General features: G+C 27.1%; 1 protein-coding gene across 1 annotated transcript in view; it reads right to left on the reverse strand.

Moving 5' to 3' along the window:
* Positions 1-6,845, reverse strand: part of LOC136071851 (coiled-coil domain-containing protein 186-like) — a 78,612-nt gene extending 71,767 nt beyond the window's left edge. Inside the window, exon 1 of the mRNA XM_065797343.1 lies at positions 6,481-6,845. The gene's annotated coding sequence lies outside the window, so the exon portion shown is untranslated. The remainder of the gene's footprint in view (positions 1-6,480) is intronic.
* Between the last annotated feature and the right edge of the window lie 2,034 nt (positions 6,846-8,879).

Raw genomic sequence — 8,879 nt, forward strand, 5'->3', positions numbered from 1 at the left:
GATATGAATATATATCAGAATATACGGTTCTTCTCTCACTTATTCGAAATATTAAATCTTGTTTCAATTCATTACTTAAGAAATTATTTTGGTTACTTAGTTCATCCAACATGAACCTAATTGTCAAATCTGCAACATATAGATTCGTGTCCCTTGAACAGAGAGCTTCCACAGCTACTTTAACAGGTTGCAAAGCCATTATTATATTTAATACAACACTGAGATCATTTTCTGATAAATCTATATCGAATTTGATATCGATTAGACTCTTACGAACACAATTTTTAATCTCATAAATTCTTTCCAACATTATTAACATACTGCTCCACTGTGTTTTTGTGTCAAGGTTAGCGTAAGTTCTTTTTTAAATTCATCCTTAACATGTTTTTGGAGGATGTCATTTTTTGTTGGTGATCTACGGAACATGACAACAATTTTTCGAATTTTTTTTATTATTTGACCTATACTTTCATGTTAAATTGATGAATCAGTAGTTAATGTATCCTCAATAATGTCAAAAACCCCAATATCTTCCATTACATCGCCCTCTTCATCTTCACCATGTTCAAATTCAGTAACAGCCACTTGATTTTCTACGGAATATTATTCGAAACAGATCTTTTATACAGCACCTTAATTACTGATAACTGGATGCCGTGGGCTAAACAAAGTTGATGATTTATATCCAGTAATCTGCCTACCTTTTTCATTACGGCGGCCCCATCCGTAGTAATGGAAATTATATTTTCTATTGCAATAATAAATTCTTTAAGTGTATTTTGAAGATACGTTATACATTTTTCAGCAGGCATCGATCCTTTAATCCTAACCAATCCGAGATTCCAAAATACATTATCATACGAGTGGACATTCACATTCATAAACCTTCGATTTTTGAGAGATGTCCATTCATCGAAAGTCAAGCTGAATAATTCACCACGGGCTATTCTTTCTGATAATTCTGTAACGATTTGTTTTCGGATTTTGTCACCGTACTGCAACACCATTTTCTTAATTGTTTTTGGAGACTTTGGGCAATCATATCCTTTGGATTTAAATAATTGCTGAAGATCGTATGATGTGCAAATCTTTTTAAATGATAAACAATCTCGTGCTGTCAGTCGTGCTAAAACAGCTGGAAATAAGTCATCGATCGTTTTAATAATGTTGAAATAATCAGAAATTTTTGATCTAGAATTTGTATCATTCGTAACGAAAGTTGTGGTATTGATATTAGAACAGCTAGCTTCTGCATCATCATGTTGAACTCTTTTTAGTAGATTAATTTTATGTTTTCTGATAAGGTGATTTTGCAAACCACTTGTGCTGCCGCCAGAGCATTTTATATTTTTTTTGCATACATTGCATATAGCTGAATCGCCAGCTTTCGTACGTAGAAAATGATTCCACAATTGATTTTGTCCGGATCCAGTAGACATCATAGATAAGGCTATTTTTTTAAAAAAAATTCAATATGTAAATTTTGGAACACAATACAAATATATTCTATGATATAATTTTAAAGACTTTTTATGAAATACTTACTCAACACAATAAAAATATAGAATATTCGCTTTATTTTCAAAGTTATGTTTTGTGTTTATTTTCAATTTTTTTTATGATACTTAATAATTTTATCATCCAGTGCAAAAAACCAAATAATTTTAAAAAAACTCACTAACGCACTATTTAAATTAAATAAAATGTCACCTGTAACTGTAACAAGATAGGACGCGAGCACAAAATAAACTGAATGTAATTATAAATAAACTACATAAACAAATCCCAATTGTATGTAAATATTTTTCTTTCTCTATTAAAAAACGAAAATTTAAGAAAAATCAATCAAGTAGGCTGTATTTTTTTTTAAGAAATGCATATTGTAATATTGTAAGAAAACAAAATTCTTTTCCATTATAAAGTTCTTAATTTTTTGCGATTTCAACTGTTTTTTTATAATATGTAAAAAAGTTAGTTTTTTTGTAGAATTTTTCTTTTTAGTTAGAAAATACTACTACTAATAATTTATTCAGAATTTCCATAAAATTTTACTGAATTACAGGTAAATTATTTTGCTAGCCCTAGTAGCAAGAGAGTCAAGTTCTCTATAAGAATTTAAAATATGACTAAAATACCAAAAAAATATAAAACATAATAAAACCATTACCACTAATAAAATATGCCTCCTACAAAATCTTTTGGAATAAGACAAAAATGGAATTTCTATTACACCTGCTTAATTTCAAACTATATTTAACTCCATTTTTATTATCTTACTCAACTCTTTTTTTCTTTATTTTGGCAAGCTGCTCTTTTCATTTGTAATCATTTCTTTTATCTATTTCACAAGAACAATTCTCTTGAGAACAAATATATTTTTATTATTGGAAGAAATTGATGCAAAAAAGTATTGACTGACAATAGTAATAGTAATATTTATTGCTGTAACAATTATTATTTTTTCAAATATAATAAAATATTTTAAAATAAAATAATTTTGGAACATGATGCATGTTTTAGACAGCTTATACAATTTAAAACACAAATTATCAAAAATATTTATCTACTTCTGCTTTGAAAACATTCAACGATCTTGCTTCTATGATTTCATTTGGTAACAAATTTCAATTATTACAAACTTGGTTGGTGAAGAAATTATATTGGTAAACATGATGGTACATATTCTCTTTCTACTATTTTATTTGATGAAAGAATACGTACCATCATGTTTATGATCTGAGAATTATCCTCTTGATCATCTTTTCTTCAATGCTGTTAAACCCATTGCTTTTTTTCTTTTTTTATATGAAATCTTTATAAGTTGAGGGACTAACTTCACTGCTCTTCTTTGCACTTTCTCTAACTCATCAATATTTCATTGTAAATAAGGCTTTCATGCAGGTGTAGCGAGCTCAAGAAGTGGTCTCACAAATGTTGTATATAGTGTGATTTCACCATATATATATGTATATGTATATGTATATGTATATGTATATATATATATATATATATATATATATATATAAATATATATATATATATATATATATATATATATATATATATATATATATATTATATATATATATATATATATATATATATGTATATAGTGTGATTTCACAATTTCCACATCAAAATATGTAAATGTAAGTTCGATTAGACCTAAAGTTCTTTGCGCTTTTGCTGTCACTGAAGTCACTTGATCATGCCATTTAAGGTCAGATGAAATAATCATGTCTAAATCTCTTTCACTTACTGTTGCATCTAATGAATGCTCTTCGCTGTTATAGGTAATACTACAACTCATTTGGGAATTCATTTTACCTACATGCATCACTTTGCACTTTTCAACGTTCAACTTGGTCAACCAGATATCCACCCATTTTACAAATTCATTGATGTCATTCTGCAAAGACTCATCATCCTCAACATTTTTTATAACTTTGATAAGTTTACTGTCATCTGCGTATAATTTGCAATTCAAATTAACAATTAATGGTAGACCTTTTACAAATATCAAGAACAACATGGTAAATTTGTTACACAGGCTTTATTTTTTATAAAGCCATGTTGATTTTTTGGCAGCAATTTGTTTTCCAAGAAATAATTAATTATCACTTCTTTTATAAATGCTTCCATAACTTCACATGTTATAGATGTTAATGATATGAGTCTATAGTTAAGCGGTTCTGTTGTATTTCCATTCTTGAATATTGGCATGATATTTGCTTTATTACATTTGTTGGGAATTTTTCCAGTTTCAACTGATTTTCAGTAAATTAAAGCCAGGGATGCGGAGTCCCAAAAAGGACTCCGGATTTGAAAGTCACAAAAAGATTACTTTATCCTAGTTTTTGGTATCCAGGAGCTCTAAAACTATAAATAAGTTTATGGACTATTAACAGGAAAAAAATTTAGACCTTTAGGTTAGAGGAACAAATATTTTTTGAGCCCGGAGTCCTTAGGTATAATGGCGGCAAGGACTCCGGGACTCCAGGACTCTGGGCTTAAAAACAATAAGTTTTAAGTCATTAAATCTCATGAATTTTTTTATTATAACAGATAATAAGTCAACAAACATATTTATAGCTTCTGGACACAACAGACTTGGAAAAAGTAAAGATATAAAGCCGGAGTCCTTTTGGGACTCCACATCCCTGATTAAAGCTAATTGAGTTGCAACACTACTTGAAAATTTTTAAGTACATAAGGACTAATATCATCACGCATGCTTTGTTGACATTCAGAGAAATCAGTATTTGCTGAACTACCTCATTTGTAATGATATTATTCAAATTTTATTTTTAAAAAAATTATAATGCGTTATGATCAATCTCATTTTAAAAAAATTTGTAATAAATTTATCTGAGAATAATGGATCTTATTATCTTATAAGCTCCATTATTCTCAGATAAATCTTTTATCTTATCTAGGAAATTAAGTTCTAAAAACGTAGAAAAAATTTTTTATTGCTATTTCCTACCATAATAAAATATTTTAAGAACAGATTTTACAATTGCAAAAAATTAATGCAAAAAAGACTAACCCCAAGAACCACAATTCAGTAGCATTTTCTAGAACTGTTTACAACAATCTCTAATCTATTTAACAAGTACTTATATAAATCTTTCTTTATTACCTTGTGAAAAATGGTATTTATTATTTCGACAATTTTAAATAAGAGGTAGTTAACAAGAGAACAGAGGATTAGCAACTTAAAAAAAAGGTTATCTTAAATAATTATGAGGATTGGGAGAATTTAACAAATAGAGTACCATAAGGTTCAGTCCTTGACTCCTAATTAAACCTCATCTAGGAGATTGAAAACTTAAATATTTCACTAAAGTGAAATAAAACTTTACCTTAGTGTGGTAAGGATAAAAGGAGCTTGTTAACTTTGAATTGTTAACTTTGAATTGTAATCTTTCTAGTGATGATGTCATAATAAAAATACCTATTTTTCTGAACTATGTAAAACAGGCTAACATTTGGAAGTGTATCCTATTGTAATAATACCTAACAAAATAGGGGATGTAATATTTTATTTTACAAAAATAAAATATTACATCCCCTGCCATTCCAGTTAACAAGAAGAAAACTTGATGATTCATTGTTGGCCTCAGGTGAGTCTCCGGTCAGGGACAAATCATAGGCCAGGAGCAAATATGTTACAGTAACTGGGGTTGGACCTAAAACACCATTTGTTATTGGACCACTATAGACCAATAACAAATGGTGATTTTATAAACTAGAGTTCTTTTTAAGACTTCATATCTCCGATAAGAATTGTCTTTCAATATTGTACTAATGAATGTAAACAGAAAAACAGTCAATAACTTTAAAAACTAAAATTCGCTATTCGTGACATAGAAGCTATTTACCCTTAAAGACACAAAAGAAAAGAAATCCTTAGAGTTTTATTTAAAAGCAAATTAAAATGATTTGACCAAATCTGATGTAAACACTTTAGGCAACCGGTAAAATAGCATAGTTCTCAACATACTTTAACAGTTATATATAGCTAGTTCTTGTTTATTAAGATGGTGAAATTAATGGTCATTATAGACCATTAAAACAAATAAATTACCACTCAATTGATTAACTGTTAAGACATATATACTTACCTATGTAATAAGATATATGAAATATGCATATATGAAAGTATGTTAACGCTTCATGGCTTTACGAAAAACATTACATCAGATAAAAAAACATTTTTTTTTAATGGTTAAGCATGCACCTTAAGGTTTTTTTTTATCAACTAGTCTGACTCAACCTCTTTCCAACCACATATAAAAAGTAGTAATCTTTATATGGCTTCTCTTATATATCTTTTATGAACTGAAACCACTCTTGATAAAAAAATGTTTCACTGGCACATTTTTTCAACCTAAGTTTTAGAAGGTTAGAATTCCTAACTGGAAGCAAACATTTGATTTGTATTAACCTTTCCATATCAATTTAATAAAGTAAAAGGAATCAAATAGAAGAATGGGTTCTTTTACATTGTTTTATATAGCACAACTGTTTAGTTTTAAGTATTTAAAAACTTTGAAGTTAGCTTATTGAAGAATAGAACCTTTTCCAAATCTAATGTGGAAATGGCAAATATGGTGCTTTTTCTGTTTAAAACTAGTATTTATCTATGTTTTCCTCAAGAAATTACACTGTGGATTTGTATATAAAAATTGTATATTATACATTATATATGCTTTTTTTTTTGTCACGTACTTTAAAATGATTTTTGTTTTGATTTTTCGTTTGAAATTTTCTTTTTTTTTCGGTGCCATAACTTTTAATACAAAAGTACTATGCTTCTTGTAAAAAAAATCATCAATTTTTCCAGTATATAAAATGCAATAACTTTGTATTCGCTTACCTTCTCAGCTGAAATACCCCTTTTAAAGTCTTCTTAAACTCTATACAATAATATAAATATGTGAACAAAAAAAATAATATCTGAATTTAAAACTTTACATTTTTTTATTGGTGATTTAGATCAATGACAGTAGATCAACATAAATATTTTGCACCATTTTCTTGAGTTTTTGGCCCAAAAACTAGCAGTATATTATCATAACTATTTATAAAAACATTTATTTTCAATACATCCAGTTTAATTTTTCGGCTTCAAATTCAGATACAGCTTACAACTAACAAAAACCAAATTGTTTTTTTCTGGATTGGAATTGGTTAAAAGTCTAAATAATCAAATAAATCACAATAATAAAATGTTTACACACGGACTGCATAATGATATTAGAATGATAAACGACGGAATGATAATGTGACGCAAAAATTAAAAAGTGGTCAAACTATTTTCAAAATAAAACTCACGCACCTAGATCTAAATATCAAAATTAATTATTAAAATATTTTTTCAGCTACTTTTTGTGGGCGTTGAGTTCACTGGGACAACGGACGTAGCACTGATCTTAAAATAAGAATTTATTTATTTTGAAATTTTAAGTTCTTGTTTAGAGATTTCTTATTTTCCAAAAACTTAAGTGTTCAATAAATTTTCAGCAAAACTAACAGTTGCATTATCAATCAATAAGTTTAAAACGTCTTTTTAAATTAAACTATGATTACTTTTGCAGTCACAATTAAGTAAACTTTTTGATAAATAAATACAGCATCTCCTTTCACTCTTTACTTTACTTTCAATTAGTTTCTTTTTATTGTTGCTTTGAGCCGACAATAATAATTAGAGTTGGAAATTAGTCACTAATTTTAATTTTTAACTCTTTCCGTTGTGTCAAAACTCTCATATGAGTTGAACTAGATTCAGTATAAAATGTTTTAGGATATACTTTTTTAAACTGTTGTTAAACGCTTTAACATAAGGAAAATGTCAAAAAGACCAAATTTATCCTACTTCATAAACCAAATAAAAATGAAAATATTCCTTATAAACTACCTGATCTAAAAATAAATAATACTAATATAAAATGAGAAATTTTCATAAACTTTCTAGGTGTGGTCTTGGATGAAAATTTGTCGTGGAAGCTCCATATAAACACTTTAGAGAGAAAGCTCTCAAGAAATATTTCATTAATGTATAAAGCAAAACCTTTCCTAAATATCATTTCTTTAAAAAGTTTATACTTTTCATTAATACATAGTTACCTAAGCTATGGTAACATGGCCTGGGCAAGCACAAATTATACTAAGCTTAAAAAGCTCTACAGTAAACAAAAACATGTATAATTGTCTTTGGAGTAAGTAAAAAAGTGTCTTGTGAACCTCTTTTATGCATACTTGGAGAATTGAATGTATACAAAATTAACATACATCTTGTTTTACAGTTTACGTACAAAATAAGTATGGATTATCTCCGCCAATATTTCAACCCTATTTCAGCGAAATAAGTCATAAATACCCTACTAGATTCTCATATATCAACTTTGTCATCCCAAAATTTACATTAAAGTCAAATTCGTACTCAATCCAACACCGCAGACCTTATTTGTGGAAATTTTTTCCCCAAATTGTTACTATCAAAAGAAATACACTTGAACTGTTTAAATTTGAATCAAAGCGTTTTTTATTATCTACGGATTAAAATTTTCTTTTTCTTTTTAGTAAAAAAATACTAACACAATTTATTTCTTACACAACACAATTTACACAGATTATTATTATACAATATATATTACACAAAAATACACAACACAATTTATTTCATTTATTTGCTTTTACTTTTATTTGTTCTATTTTACAAAACGAATTTATATATAAACAGTTATATCAATTGTGAAACGTAGTTTTACACATTTTATATATAATTTATCACGAGCATTTATGACGATTTTATATATTTTATTGTAAAAAACGACTTGTAATGAAGCCACAATGGGGCCCAGTGATAAGACAAACTGATATCTTCTTCTTACTCCAGCCATTTGTTTTATTATTTATGTTATTTTATAAATTGTAACTGTCTACGGCAAAATTAATATATATATATATATATATTATATATATATATATATATATATATATATATATATATATATATATATATATATATATATATATATATATATATATATATATATATATATATATGAAATATAATAATGCCATTGAACCTTTGGAAGTAGCAAAAAATGATTGTTAAATAAATATAATTAGAGTTTGTTAATTTCAAGTTGAAACAGTCATATATGTTAGTAATTAAACTCGGATTATTGTTATTTAGTAGTTTAGTAAATTTTTATTTAATAATTTATAACTAATTAAAAACACAACTAATTCAACTAACTAAAAAGATTATCTAATTTCTTCCTTAAATTTTCTTGCTCTAATTTGAAGCAGTTTTCTGTTAGTTTTTTTGAGCGAGTTAATACAATTTGATGTTGTTTTTTTTTAAC

This window comes from Hydra vulgaris, chromosome 05, assembly GCF_038396675.1.
Source record: "Hydra vulgaris chromosome 05, alternate assembly HydraT2T_AEP".
In the NCBI taxonomy this organism is placed as follows: domain Eukaryota; kingdom Metazoa; phylum Cnidaria; class Hydrozoa; order Anthoathecata; family Hydridae; genus Hydra; species Hydra vulgaris.